At 45.7% G+C, this 16,593-nt stretch overlaps 1 pseudogene; it reads right to left on the bottom strand.

The window, feature by feature from the left end:
- Positions 1-16,593, bottom strand: part of LOC132206905 (utrophin-like) — a 615,509-nt pseudogene that overhangs the window by 587,108 nt on the left and 11,808 nt on the right.

Here is a 16,593-nt window from a genome sequence, read left to right as displayed (position 1 = left end):
TCTCACACACCACCCTACCAACCTCCGGATACAACGCATTATCCTCCGACACTTCCGCCATTTACAATCCGACCCCACCACCCAAGACATTTTTCCATCCCCTCCCCTGTCAGCTTTCCGGAGAGACCACTCTCTCCGTGACTCCCTTGTTCGCTCCACACTGCCCTCCAACCCCCCACCACACCCGGCACCTTCCCCTGCAACCGCAGGAAATGCTACACTTGTCCCCACACCTCCTCCCTCACCCCCATCCCAGGCCCCAAGATGACATTCCACATCAAGCAGAGGTTCACCTGCACATCTGCCAATGTGGTATACTGCATCCACTGTACCCAGTGCGGCTTCCTCTACATTGGGGAAACCAAGTGGAGGCTTGGGGACCGCTTTGCAGAACACCTCCGCTCAGTTCGCAAAAAACAACTGCACCTCCCAGTCGCAAACCATTTCCACTCCCCCTCCCATTCTCTTGATGACATGTCCATCATGGGCCTCCTGCACTGCCACAATGATGCCACCCGAAGGTTGCAGGAACAGCAACTCATATTCCGCCTGGGAACCCTGCAGCCATATGGTATCAATGTGGACTTCACCAGTTTCAAAATCTTCCCTTCCCCCACTGCATCCCTAAACCAGCCCAGTTCGTCCCCTCCCCCCACTGCACCACACAACCAGCCCAGCTCTTCCCCCCCCACCCACTGCATCCCAAAACCAGTCCAACCTGTCTCTGCCTCCCTAACCGGTTCTTCCTCTCACCCATCCCTTCCTCCCACCCAAAGCTGCACCCCCAGCTACCTACTAACCTCATCCCACCTCCTTGACCTGTCCGTCTTCCCTGGACTGACCTATCCCCTCCCTCCCTCCCCACCTACACTCTCTCCACCTATCTTCTTTACTCTCCATCTTCGGTCCTCCTCCCCCTCTCTCCCTATTTATTCCAGTTCCCTGTCCCCATCCCCCTCTCTGAAGAAGGGTCTAGGCCCGAAACGTCAGCTTTTGTGCTCCTGAGATGCTGCTTGGCCTCCTGTGTTCATCCAGCCTCACATTTTATTATCTATGTCTTTTGCCAGGACACTTGTCCCAAAATGATTCTGATCGAGTCTGTACCACCAGAACAACTCCCTCCTTCCCCAAAGCGATGCCCATGTCCCATGAATTCAAACACCTTTCTGCCATGCCACCATTTGAACAATGCATTTACATCTTTAATTTTGTTCACACCGTGCCAAATTGCTCAGATAAGAATCCAGAGATTATAACCTTTCAGGTTCTGCTTTCTCATTCAGCACCTCGGTGCTCATAATCCCTCAGCAGAACCTCTTTCCTCTTTCTTCCATATCAATGGTACATGTGTGTACCACGATAGCTGGATTTCTACTCCTCCCACTTCAAGTTCCTTTGTTGCCGAGATGGAATATCCTGAACCTGGGCACCAGGCAGGCAACACTACTTGCGAGACTCTCGATCCTAGTCACAACGAACAGTGTTCATTCCCCTAACTACACTGCCTCTGATTATAACTACATAGAACATAGAAAAGCACAGCATAGTGCAGGCCCTTCAGCCCACGATGTTGTGCCGTGGAATATTCCTAATCCAAAAATAAAATAACCTAACCTACATTCCCCTCAATTCACTGCTGTCCATGTGCATGTCCAGGAGTTGCTTAAATGTCACTACCGACTCCGCTTCCACGACTACCACTGGTAAACTATTCCATGCGCTCACAACTCTCTGGGTGAAGAACCTCCCTCTGACGTCTCCTCTAGACCTTCCTCCGACCACCTTAAAACTATGACCCCTCGAGGCAGGCAAACCTGCCCTGGGGAAAAGTCTCTGCCTATCGACTCTATCCATGCCTCTCATTATCTTGTGATCAGGTCACCTCTCTTCCTCCTTCTCTCCAGAGAGAAAAGTCCAAGCTCAGTCAACCTCTCCTCGTAAGACAAGCCCTCCAGTCCAGGCAGCTCCTGGAAAGCCTCCTTTGCATCCTCTCCAAAGCCTCCACATCTTTCCTATAACAGGACGACCAGAACTGGACACAATAATCCAAGTGTGGTCTCACCAGGGTTTTGTACAGCTGCAGCATAACCTCACGGCTCTTAAACTCGATCCCCCTGTTAACGAAAGCCAAAACACCATATGCCTTCTTAACAACCTTATCCACTTGTGTGGCAACTTTGAGTGAGCTATGCACTTGAACACCAAGATCCCGCTGTTTCTCCACAGTGCCGAGAATCCTGCCTTTAATCCTATATTCAGCATTTAAGTTCAACCTTCCAAAATGCATCACTTCGCATTTATACAGGGTGAACTCCATCTGCCATTTCTCAGCCCAGCTCTGCATACTGTCAATGTCTCGCTGAAGCCTGCAATCGCCCTCAATACTATCAACGGCACCTCCAACCTTTGTGTCATCAGTAAACATACTCACCCACCCCTCAACCTCCTCGTCCAAGTCATTCATAAAAACTACAATCTGCAGAGGCCCAAGAACAGAGCCTTGCGGGACACCACTCAGCACTGACCTCCAGGCAGAATACTTACTATCTACAACCACTCTCTGCCTCCTGTCAGCCAACCAATTCTGAATCCAGACAGCTAAATCACCCTGTATCCCATACCTCCTGGCTTTATGAATGAGCCTGCCATGGGGAACCTGATCAAATGCCTCGCTCAAGTCCATGTACACCACATCCACTGCTCGACCCTCGTCAACCTGTCTCGTGACTTCCTCAAAGAACGCAATAAGATTTGTAAGGCATGACCTGCCCCTCACAAAGCCATGCTGACTCCCTTTAATCATGCTATGCTTTTCCAAATAGTCATCAATCCTATCCCTCAGAATTCTCTCCAAAATCTTGTTGACCGCAGACCTAAGACGGACGACTGACTGGTCTGTAATTTTCAAGCATTTCCCTATTCCTTTTCTTGCAAAAAGGAACAACATTTGCCTCCTTCCAATCTTCCGATACGACTCCCATGGAAAACGAGCAAGCAAAGATCTTGGCCAGCGGCTTAGCAACCTCCTTTCTCGCTTTCCGGAGCAACTTAGGATAAATCTGATCTGGCCCTGGGGACTTATCAATCTTAATGTTTGCCAAAATTCCAGCACATCAACTTCCTCAATCTTGATCTGTTCAAGCCTGTTTTCCTGCTCCTCAAAGTTCTCATTCACAACAACGTCCCTTTCCTTAGTGAAAACCGAAGCAAAAAACTCATTTTGGGCTTCCACTATCTGCTCAGACTCCACGCACAAGTTCCCTATGCTATCCCTGATCAGCCCTACCTTCTCCCTGATCATTCTCTTATTCCTCACGTATGAGTAAAATGCCTTCGGGTTCGCCCTAATCCTTCCTGCCAAGCCTTTTTCCTGCCCCCTCCTGGCCCTCCTCAGTCCACTTTTGAGCTCCTTCCGAGCAAGCCTGTAATCCTCTAAAGCTGTGCTGGACCCTTGCTTCCTCCACCTTACGAACGCTGCCTTTTGCTTTTTGACAAGAAGCACCTCTGTACCCGTCATCCAAGGTTCTTTAATCTTACCCCTTCTTACCTGTCTCAGAGGAACAAATTTATACATCACTCGCAACAACTGCTCCTTAAACCGCCTCCACATGTCTGCTGTGCCCTTTCTGTGGAACAATTGCTCCCAATCTCTACTTCCCAACTCCTGTCTGATAGCGTCATAGTTTCCTTTTCCCCCGTTAAATATCTTCCCCTGGTAACTGCTCCTTTCCCTTTCCATGGCTATGGTAAATGTCAGGCTGTTGTGGTCACTGTCGCCAAAGTGTTCTCCCACCACGAGATCTGACACCTGTCCTGGCTCATTGCCGAGCACCAAATCCAAAATGGCCTCCCCCATCGTTGGCCTGTCCACATACTGAGTAAGGAAACCCTCCTGAACACACCTGACAAAAACGGCTCCATCCAAACCATCTGCACGAAGGAGGTTCCAATCTACATTGGGAAAGTTGAAGTCACTCATAACAACAACCCTGCTACGTTTGCACTTTTCAACAATAGGCCGGCCAGTGAGTTCTTCGATCTCCCTACTGTGATTTGGGGGTCTGTAGAACACCCCCAGTGAGGTGGCTGCTCCCTTGCTGTTCCTAACTTCCACCCATACTGACTCAGTCGATAACCCTTCCTCGGCAACCTCAGTCCATACCACCTCAAAAGACGAGTCCTCCTCAAAAGTTCTTTCAGCCACCGTTATACGTTCATAGAACATAGATCATTACAGCACAGCACAGGTCCTTTGGCCCTCGATGTTGTGACGACCTGTCATACCGATCTGAAACCCATCTAACCTACACTATTCCATGTACGTCCATATGCTTATCCAATGATGACTTAAATGTACCTGAAGTTGGCAAATCTATTACCGTTGCATGCAAAGCATTCCATTCCCTTACTACTCTGAGTAAAGAAACTACCTCTGACGTCTGTCCTATATCTTTCACCCCTCAATTTAAAGCTGTGCCCCCTCGTGCTCACCGTCACCATCCTAGGAAAAACGCTCTCATATCCACCCTATCTAACCCTCTGATTATTTTATATGTTTCAATTGTCACCTCTCAACCTTCTTCTCTCTCACAAAAACATCCTCAGGTCCCTCAGCCTTTCCTCCATACCAGGCAACATCCTAGTAAATCTCCTCTGCACCCTTTCCAAAGCTTCCACATCCTTCTTATAATGCAGCGACCAGAACTGTACAAAATACTCCAAGTGCGGCCGCACCAGAGTTTTGTACAGCTTCACCATAAGCTCTTGGTTCCGGAACTCGATCCCTCTGTCAATAAAAGGTAAAACACTGTATTCCTTCTTAACAGCCCTGTCAACCTGGGTGGCAACTTTCAAGGATCTGTGTACATGGACACCAAAATCTCTCTGCTCATCTGCAATACAAAGAATCTTACCATTAGCCCAGAACTTTGCCTTTCGGTTACTCCTACCAAAGTGCATCACCTCACACTTGTCTGCATCAAACACCATTTGCCACCTCTCAGCCCAGCTCTGCAGCTTATCTATGTCTCTCTGCAACCTACAGCATCCTTCGTCACTATCCACAACTCCACCGACCTTCGTGTCGTCTGCAAATTTACTAACCCATCCTTCTGTGCCCTCATCCAGGTCATTTAAAAAAATGACAAACAGCGGTGGACCCTACACCGCCCCTTGCGGTACACCACTAGTAACTGGTCTCCAGGATGAACATTTCTCACCAACTGCAACCCTCTGTCTTCTTTCAGCAAGCCAATTTCCGATCCAAACTGCTATATCTCCCACAATCCCATTCCTCTGCATTTTGCAAAATAGCCTACTGTGGGGAACCTTATCAAACACCTTGCTGACATCCATATACACGACATCAACCGGTTGACTCTGATCTGTCTTTCACCAACAAAGCCACACCTCCCCCTCTTTTACCACCTTCCCTTACCTTAATGAAAGATCTAAACCCTGGAACCTGCAACATCCATTCCTGACCCTGCTCCATCCATGTCTCTGAAATGGCCACAACATCGAAGTCGCTGACTTGGGAGCAGGTCAGGACTGCAGAGTCATGTCGCTGGGAGCGGGTCAGGACTGCAAGGGCATGTCGCTGGGAGCGGGTCAGGACTGCAAGGGCATGTCGCTGGGAGCGGGTCAGGACTGCAAGGGCATGTCGCTGGGAGCGGGTCATGGCTGCAGAGGCAAGTCGCTGTGAGCGGGTCAGGACAGAGGGGGCAAGTCGCTGTAAGCAGGTCAGGACAGAGGGGGCAAATCACTGTGAGCGGGTCAGGACAGAGGGGGCAAATCGCTGTTAGTGGGTCAGGGCTGCAGGTGAAATTTGTTCAGGTGAATTCAAATATGAAATTACACGAAAGACAGCAAGGAATTTGAAGCATCAAGAGGAAAGGGATTTGGAATAGAGCATTAGTTCGTGGGGATGGAGCAGCGCTTGGAATATTGCCTTCAGTTTTGGTCGCTTCATTATAGGGAGGATGTGGAAGCTTTAGAGGGGGTGTAGAGGAGATTTAGCAGGATGCTGCATGGAATGGACGGCACGTCTTATGAGGTAGGGTTGAGGGGGCGAGGACTTTTTTCATTGGAGCAAAGAAGAATGATAGGTGACTTGGTAGAGGTATGCAAGATGATGAGAGGCATAGCTGGAGTGGATAGTCAGAGATTTTTTCCCAGAGCAGAAATGACTATTACGAGGGGGAGAAATTTTAAGGTGACTGGAGGAAGGAATAGGGGAGATGTCAGAGGTAGGTTCTTTACACAGAGAGTGTGTGGAATGCACTGCTGGCAGTGGGAGTGGAGTCAGATACATTTAGAGACTCTTAAGCGACTCTTGGATAGGCACATGAAGGATAGTAAAATGAAGGGTATGCAGGGTAGTTTGATCTGAGTGGGATAATAGGTCGGCACAACATTGCGGGCTGAAGGCCTGTACTGTTCTTTGTTCTATGTTCAGCCAAAGGTTCTTTTCTTTTGAGGAGAGGGTAATTGATTGTCGTTTTTAAAGACAGAACTGGAGGACAGAGAAAGATATCAAGGAAGGTTGCACGTTAGTGACAGTATCAACAAGTCCACAGCAGATGCACTCTGAGTAACTACACTGCTTTCAAGGCGAGAGGACCAATGATATCAGTTAAGCCCCCCTTGTTTTTGTATTGTGTACTTCTGATATATGCGCAAATGGACAACCTCACTCTCCTGCTAAGCTGCAGAATGAATAATGCGGCAATATTTGTCAACCCCCAAATGGGCATTGATACATTAGTAAATCTCACATCAATAAACTTACATCTCAAGGTTCTCACCTTCTAGGACTGTTTGTAGTGGTAAATAACCCAAGCGAGGATGTTTGGCAAAGTATTTCTTTGATCTGAAGTTATTTTTCAGCACCTTGGTGAAATCACACACATCTTCACCTGATGTGGTCTAAAAATGTAATATAAATCAAATTTAGTAAAGAATTAATAATGAAACAATCTACTCAACTCACTCTATAATCCACGCTATCCCTGCTAAATGTCTTTGAGGATGTAAAATTAAAGAGTCCAGGCGGAATATGAGTTGCTGTTCCTGCAACCTACGGGTGGCATCATTGTGGCACTGCAGGAGGCCCATGATGGACATGTCATCTAAAGAATGGGAGGGGGAGTGGAAGTGGTTTGCGACTGGGAGGTGCAGTTGTCTGTTGCGATTCATTGTGGCACTGCAGGAGGGAACCTGGGAACCCTGCTGCCTAATGGTATCAATGTGGACTTCACCAGTTTCAAAATCTCCCCTTCCCCCACCGCATCCCTAAACCAGCCCAGTTCGTCCCCTCCCCCCACTGCACCACACAACCAGCCCAGCTCTTCCCCCCCCACCCACTGCATCCCAAAACCAGTCCAACCTGTCTCTGCCTCCCTAACCTGTTCTTCCTCTCACCCATCCCTTCCTCCCACCCCAAGCCGCACCCCCATCTACCTACTAACCTCATCCCACCTCCTTTGCCTGTCCGTCTTCCCTGGACTGACCTATCCCCTCACTACCTCCCCACCTATACTCTCTCCACCTTCGGTCCGCCTCCCCATCTCTCCCTATTTATTCCAGAACCCTCACCCCATCCCCCTCTCTGATGAAGGGTCTAGGCCCGAAACGTCAGCTTTTGTGCTCCTGAGATGCTGCTTGGCCTGCTGTGTTCATCCAGCCTCACATTTTATTATCTTGGATTCTCCAGCATCTGCAGTTCCCATTATCCTTGAAGGTGGCAGGACAGGTTAACACGATGATTAAGAATGCGTGCTGAGAACTTGCCTTTATCAGTCATGGCACAGATGGTTTCAGCTGGAAGGTTAAGTTGGAATTGTATAGAACTTTGGTTAAGCCAAAGTTGGAATACTGTATGCAGTTCTCATCACCATGCTGTTGGAAGGATGTGATTGAATTGGAGAGGGTGCAGAGATTATTCACTCGGATATTGCCTGGGGCGGAGCACTTCAGCTATGAAGACTGGCTGGATAAGCTCAGTTTGTCGTCTTTAGAGCAGAGAAGGCTGAGGAGGGACGTGACTGATGTGCAGAAGATTAGGAGGGGCAAGGTCAGCAAGCAGCTGTATCCTTAGTTGAAGGGTCAATAACAAGGAGACACAATTATGAGGTGAAGGGCAGGAGATGTAGAGGGGATTTGAGGAAAAATATTTTTACCCAGAGGGTGGTGGTAATCTGGAATGCACTACCCAGAAGGGTCGTTGAGACAAGAGAGCTCACAACTTGTAGAAAAGTACTGGGATGAGCACATGAAATTAAAGGTTATTCTCCAAGTGCTGCAAAGTGGGATTAGTGCAGTTAGGTTTGCATAGACTTGATTGGCTGAAGGGCCTTCTGTATGCCATATTCCCAAATTCAAATCATGTATCTATCTCCAAAAATCAGTGTCCTAATACTTGGGAAACTGCTAATAGCGATCTTCTCATCTATTTATCATAACTTGCTGCTTCTGTCCTTCAGCCATCTTTTTTAACCAAATTTGATAGTGACCTATATATTCCATGAATCTCAATTTTATAAATCAGTCTTTTATGTGCACCTTCCCCTCATCCTTATCTAGGAAAGATTGCATTGCTTCATGAAGGCAGGCTGAAGTAATTCAGCATTACAGCCATACTCTGGTAGTATAATGACAGCATCAGTGACAGTACAATAAGTGCCTTATATCAATTGTTTCAAAACTGGGTTCTACAGTAGAGAGGTAATTGGAGATCTACAAACCAAATCATCTGTCATAACTACAGATTAAATATATTGGAAAAAAGCATACTAACTAACGCGAGCTTCAATGGTGATAAATTAAATGTAACTAATTGGAACAGTAATATTCCTCATCCAACCTTGCTAAGCACTGCCTTTCTGCACTGATAGGCTGGAAAGCTGCAGTCAAGAAAAGATATTCACTATTTATCATCAAGTCGAAACAATTCTGGAATGCTTTTATCTATCATGCATGTTTAATTATTGCAGTTTGAAACTCTCAACTATATGTAAATCATGAATATGTGATGTGAAAAATATACAAAAGGATCCAGCCCTTTTCTTGATTTATCAGGCTAACAATAGAAGAGCATTTGGATAAAGTGGATATACATTATGAGTGCCCGTATCAAACACCAGTCCAGGGACTAACAGATATCACAGTTGGAAGCAAATACACACATCGGGGCAGCACAGTGGCTCAGCGGGTTAGCACTGCAGCCTCACAGCACCTAGTACCCGGGTTCGATTCCAGCCTCAAGTAACTGTCTGTGTGGAGTTTGCACATTCTCCCCGTGTCTGCGTGGGTTTCCTCCGGGTGCTCCGGTTTCCTCCCACGGTCCAAAGATGCGCTGACTTGGTGGATTGGGCATGCTAAATTTCCCATGGTGTTCAGGGTGGTGTGTCGGTGATAGGGGGATGGGTCTGGGTGGGATGCTACAAGGGCCGGTGTGGACTTCTTAGGCTGAAGCGCCTGTTTCCACACTGTAGGGAATCTAATCTCATCTCCATGATAAGCGTCAGGAAGGAGCTTTTTAAAAAGATGATTAGAACACTTCTTTACACGTAGCCCTTTGTATTATGAATATGCAATTAATAATAGATAGGTTAGTGATTGCTATTAATATGTAGGCATTCAATCAAAAAGGTTCGAGAACGATTGCCTACCTTAAAAGGTTAAACACTGGAAGGGGCTCACATTTAGAAGGTAGAAGGAACAATGCAAAACCCATCAGATACTTAGAGAATCACCAAGCAATACAAAATATACACTGCTCCTCAAACGGATTCAAAGAGGAAATTGGTTAATATGTTAAAGCATGTACAGTCATAGCAACAAGGAGCAGGAATAGCAAGGACAGGATTTGCTGCCCATCCATAGTTCCTCCAAATTGTTTGACTATTTCAGAGTGCAGTTAAGTGTCAACCACATTATTGTGGATCTGGAGTCATATGGAGGTGAGATAAAATAAGAATGGCAGAGCTCCTTTCTTAAAGAACATCGGTGAATGAGTCAAGTTTTTATAACAGTGAATAGTTTAACAGTGACAGTGTAACCGTCACTGAGACCAGCTTTGTTTATGATTATATCAATTTGAGCATGTGTTGGATAACTGGCCCCCTCAAGCCTGCTTCACCATTCAATAAGGTCGTGGCTGACTTGACTGCAATGTCGGCTCCACATTCCTACCTACCCCCAAAATTATATTGAACTGAATTCAAATTCCATCAGCTGTTACAGTGGAATTTACGCCTATACTCTACAGCATTGTCCCAGGCCTCCAGATTACTAATCCTGTGACATTAATAGTGCTTCACTGACTACCCCAGCATGTCAATCCCCGTTCTGAGCATACTTCTTGGCTGAGGCGCCACATTTTCTGGAGTACAGAATTACAAAGTTCACCTCTCTGTGAGTGAAGAGGTTCCTCATCTATCGCTGTTGTTACATTTTATTCTGAGATTGATCTCAGGTTCTACAGCCTGATCTCTTAATTCAAATTACAATAACTTGGCTTTTCAAACGCCCTGTCACATTATCCTTGCCAAGAGATTGAATGTTAATGTTATATATACAGCAGAAGAAATGTCCATGTTGATTTTTCTTCATTTAAGTGCCGTCACCAATCTTATAGTCACCATTCTTATACAAGTGCATTTTGTCATGGGAGAGGTTGAAGGAGCAAAATCGGACCTTCATTTCTTCCCCACCCCAGCCTCAAAAAGTTTTGTCTTCATTTCAAATTTTTCACATCCAATGGATAATTCTGTACCTTTCTGGTCGCTTCAAGAAGTGCATCCTACCCAAATTGTCCCAAGCGTCTCATCTTAAAAATGAGAATATCTTTTGACATCCTCACTGTCGAACTAATCCATTATATACTTAACATAGGATTCAGGTCAAGGTTTTTTTCCCCCCCACTGTTTGTTTAACTTCCTGGCCAATGCCCCACGATTTCTCAAGAAACTATTAGTCTCTCTCTCTGTATCAGAACATTCTTCAAAAAACTAATACTTTCTCCAAATCTTGATATAACAACTGGCCAGTTTCGGTGCGAGATGAGTTCCACAGCGCAAACTCATACTTGAACCTTTTAGCCATATAAATCATTTGACAAGCAGATTCTAGGGAGTCAATCTGCAGGATCAAGTGACATCTGAAATGCTGTACATTTACTGCAAACAGTCAAGTTCAGTTTTTCTGGCATCCACAAATCTTTGACAGCATGGCTGTGGGTGTGAATCACCTAGGTCTGGCCAAATCAGTAAAATCCCACTCCTTTTCTCATCTGAACACTGCCCCAGAGCAATATCATGTGAATGCACTGCACTTTCCACATACATGGTGGCAATGCCCAGGTCTATCTCACCACCCCCTCATGCATTTCTTCCACTGTCTCTACATAACCGGACAGTTTCCATCTATTAAATCTGGTACAGAACGAAGCCATTATCTTTGGTCCTTGAAAGGACGTCTGCTTGCTAGCTACTGGTTTTCGTTGTACCCTTTGTTATTTTGACCCAGAGTTTAAATTCTGGCCACATAGGCCTGATGTCACAAAGTCTACTTATTTTCACATCCACAACATTTGGCCCCAGGTAAGTCCGTTAGTTTTGAAACCCGACCGCATTGATTAACTCTGAACATGACCATTCTTATGAATATCAAGTTGGCCTCCCAAGTTCTCCTTTTCTTTAACATGGCATCATTTCAAAGTCCATTGACTCTGTCTTAACACGCACCAAGTTCCATTCACCCAACTTTCTCTGCGCACTCTGATCTACAATGGCTCACAGTTAAGCAGTGCCTTGGTTTTCACATTGCTGTCCTGGCTTTCATATCCCTCCCTGACCTGGCAACACCCATGCACATCCCCTGACAATGTCGAACTCATAGCCCCTCTAGGCACATTTACGCCTTTCATTCCAGCCTCTCAACACAATTTGTGCTGTTCCATCATCGACAGCTTTACATTCAACTTCTTGGAGCCTAAGCTTTATAGAATTACCTTGCTGAACCTCTGCATCATTCTTTCCTCCTTCAAAACAGTCCTTAAAATCTACCTCTTTGATGAGGTTTTAATCAATCTACCTTCGGATCTCTTTCAATACTCAGTATCAAATTTTACTCTATAAAGCTCCTATGACATGCCTTGGGATGTTTTATAAAGTCATGTCATAGAAGCTGTTGTGGCAATTGCTCAGAATATGGTTTTATTCGGGGCTGAAATTCTCCATGACACTCATCATTGAAGTATTTTTCTGTTATAAAATGGGTAAATAGTACAGTGACTTCAGGCCAAGGGATGATGTGGTTAAACGCCAAAGTTGCACTCCGTGCTATTGGCATCATGAAGACAGTGTCTCCCTTTCATTTGAAGAAATCTTCTGTATTTTCTCAAATACTTTCTTCATTGTACTTTTGTTGTTGATGGTTTCCAATGAACATAAACCATTACTTGCCTTTTCAATTTCAACCTTCCTTACGTTCTCTTAATTTCTTTTGCTGTACCTGATTTGAAACAAACCATTCCTCTTTTAATTCACTGTCCTCCTCGGTCCTTCATGTGGTTGTTTCCCAATCATTAAGAAGACATCCTGTTGCTTTCCTCATTCACTCTAGTCTAAGATGCCTGGCTGCCTTTATCAGATTGCATTTTCAGCAACTTTATAGACAAACGTCCTTTGAGTGGAAGGTTGTAAGGTCATGCCGAACTGATGTCTCAACAACTGCAAAACCAAGCTAATTGTAATCAATGACATCTGACAACAGGCAAGCAAGGATGCTCACAACAAAACACAGCACGAGATTTCAAATTCTGCAATGTGTGAATGTACTCACAACAGAGTGCTTTCTGGAGTCGGCGGATCTTCATTGCTGGCCGATATGCAGAAAAACGCACGGTGTTTAAATCACCTGCATTCAAAAAAATCTTTAGATACATTTTTCCTAACTGTTAGTACAAACCATTTCAATTGGAACACATTCTCAACTACTCTGCAATGAATACAGGGGGATAAATATCTGCTGAAGAATACAAGGCACAGTAAAAGGACATGATAACTACTAGGTTCAATTTATTTCCACATATTTTCAAGGATGGGAACATCACTGACAGGACCAGCATTTGTTACCCATTCCTCATGTAGGTGGTCAAAAGCTACATGAAATTCATGTCATAACTGGCAAACAGCATCTGGTGAATACAGTGGAACTCACGGAAGTCTCACTGTCAGCTTTATAGTAGGAGAGAAAAGATTCAGATAATCATGCTTGGTGTAAAGTCTGCAATCTCGCCGCCTGGTTTTTCAGGGCCACAAAGGGTTTTGAGATCTGAAATTGTATATTTGACTCATGAGCACACATCAAATGCAAGTTGCCATGGATGCTATTCTGACAATTCTCTGTTGCATGCAGCAAATATCTGATGAAATGATGTCGAGGAGGCAAGATATTGCCAATACTGTGATATCAGAGCTCAATGCTTAAAGTCCCTCAATGACACATTGCTGAACGTATGATCACCAGGAACATGAATAATCCCTCTGCCAGAGTTATTTAAAGACACTGTCAGCTACTTGCAGATTAATTACTGATGGATTCATAGAGCATACAAACATACAACAGTACAGCACAGGACTGGCCCTTCAGCCCACAGTGTTGTGCTGAGCTTTTACCCTCAACCTAACGTCTAGCTAACCTCCACCCTTACCTTATACTATCATCCATATGCCTGTCTAATAGCTGCTTAAATGCTCCTAATGAAGCTGACTCCACTCCCCTCTCTGGCAATGCATTCCACGCTTCTGCCACTCTCTGAGTAAAGAACCTACTTCTCACGTCTACCCGAGATCTATCTCCACTTACTTTTAAACTATGCCTCCTCATAAGAGCTACCTTCACCCTCGGAAAAAGTCTCTGGCTATCCACTCTCTATCGATGTTCATACCTGTTATTGCCAAAATGGATGTGTGTTGATATTTTTTAGACTTCTTTAAAGTTGCCAAGGTCCACATCTAAGTTCTGAAGGACTCTGTGAAAACTTCATGGCTGCTACGCAAATCATTCACAGACATGGATGCAGTAATAGACATCTGCAAAAAACCATGTAGGTCAATGATTCACATCCTGGCCAATGTCATAATGCTTTCAAGTTGCAAGTCTGCTTTGCCAGCCACTTTGGGCCATCAAAAAATTAAGGGATAGCTACTGAGCTAAAGAGCCAAGCCAATAACAACTGGGCTTCTGACTCTTACACACAACATAGAACATAGAAAAGTATAGCACAGCACAGGCCCTTCGGCCCACCATGTTGTGCCGTGGAATAATCCCACTCCAAAAATAACCTAACCTAATTTACATTCCCCTCAATTCACTGCTGTCCATGTGCATGTCCAGCAGTTGCTTAAATGTCACTAATGGCTCTGCTTCCACCACTACCACTGGCAAAGTATTCCATGCACTCACAACTCTCTGGGTGAAGAACCTCCCTCTGACATCTCCTCTATACCTTCCTCCTAACACCTTAAAACTATGCCTCGTGGCAGTCAATCCTGCCCTGGGGAAAAGTCTCTGGCTATCGACTCTATCCATTCCTCTCATTACCTTGTACACCTTGAGCAGGTCACCTCTCTTCCTCCTTCTCTCCAGAGAGCAAAGTCCAAGCTCAGTCAACCTTCTCAACCTGGTAAACCTCCTTTGCACTCTCTCCAAAGCCTCCACATCTTTCCTATAATAGGGCAACCGGAACTGGACACAATATTCCAGTGTGGTCTCACCAGGGTTTTGTACAGCTGCAGCATAACCTCGCGGCTCTAAAACTCGATCCCCCTGTCAATGAAAGCCAAAACACCATATGCTTTCTTAACAACCTTATCCACTTGTGTGGCAACTTTGAGGGAGCTATGCACTTGAACACCAAGATTCCGCGATTCCTATACACTGCCGAGCATCTGCCTTTAATCCTAGATTCAGCATCTAAATTCGACCTTCCAAAATGCATCACCTCGCATTTATCCAGGTTGAACTCCATCTGCCATTTCTCAGCCCACCTCTGCATCCTGTCAATGTCTCGCTGAAGCCTGCAATAGCCCTCAATACTATCAACGGCACCTCCAACCTTTGTGTCAGCAGCAAACATACTAACCCACCCCTCAACCTCCACATCCAAGTCATTTCTAAAAACTACAAAGAGCAGAGGCCCAAGAACAGAGCCCAGCGGGTCACCACTCAGCACTGACCTCCAGGCAGAATATTTACCATCTACAACCACTCTCTGCCTCCTGTCAGCCAACCAATTCTGAATCCAGACAGCCAAGTCACCCTGATTTCCATACCTCCTGACTTCATCAAAGTGCCTGCCGTGGGGAACCTTATCAAATGCTTTGCTGATGTCCATGTACACCACATCCACTGCTCGCCCCTCGTCAACCGGTCTCATGACCTCCTCAAAGAACCCAATCAGATTTGTAAGGCATGACCCGCCCGTCACAAAGCCATGCTGACTCCCTTTAATCACGCTCTGTGCATGTGCAACAGCACATCCACATGAAATTTGACAGGGCAGGTCCTCGTCTTCCTGAAACAAATTTTCTGCTGTCTGGATAACTCTGGGGAGGCTTCCAGCGCTTGGCAGGGGCAGCAATTGACAGAGTTGCATGATTGGGACTACAGTAGGTGAAAATAAAGGCATCACCTACTCACTAACACTCAGTTGGGTTTCTACCAGGGCCACCCAGCTCCTGGCCTCATTGATGCCCTGGTTCAAAAATGGACAAACGAGGTGAGGGAGTGAGGGCGACAGTCATTGTTCTTGACATCAAGGCCACACTTGACCAAATGTGGCATCCAGGGAACCGAGCAAAACTGGTTTTAACGGGAATGGGGGGGAAAGCTCCCTGCTCGTAGGAGTCAGATTGAGCGCAAAGAAGATGGATATGTTTGTCTGGAGTTAGAATCTTGGTGGCACACTGCATGGAAATAAGCCTTTCTGCCCAACACATTATGCATCCAGAGATTATGACATTGAAGGCTCTGCTTCATGGTGCCAAATTCCTCATTACAACTATTCACAAACTCTTTTTTTGTCCTGCCTACAATGTCTGGATTCTCCACCTCCCACCGCAAGGTCTTTTCCCGTCTGAGCAAATAAGACCCGAAGATATATGAGCAGAATTAGGCCATTCTGCACACTGAGTCTGCTCTGTCATTCAAGCACGGCTGACATACTTCTGAACCCCATTCTCCTGCCTTCTCCCCATAACCCTTGATGCACTTACTTGTCCACAAACCTATTTATCTCTGTCTTAAATACACTCAATGACTTAGCCTTCGCAGTCTTCTGTGGCAATGGCTTCCACAGTTACAGACTCTCACTCTTTGCTACACAGAATAGTGTCAATCCCACTGATTATACTACATTGCGTTTATCAAGCCCCTTTGAAAGTGTGTTTTTTACCACAGTGCGATAGTCAATTTGCACATCCACCCTAAAGCTCAGGCATTCTAGTTCCGCTATCAGCCTCATTCAGTCACAGAAGAACATGGAAACTAGAAGCAGGAATAAGCCAATCAGCCCTTCAAGCCAAG

This window comes from Stegostoma tigrinum, chromosome 44 (assembly GCF_030684315.1).
Source record: "Stegostoma tigrinum isolate sSteTig4 chromosome 44, sSteTig4.hap1, whole genome shotgun sequence".
NCBI lineage: Eukaryota > Metazoa > Chordata > Chondrichthyes > Orectolobiformes > Stegostomatidae > Stegostoma > Stegostoma tigrinum.
Note: the sequence above shows the minus strand (reverse complement) of the source record. Positions and strands in the feature narration are given on the sequence as shown.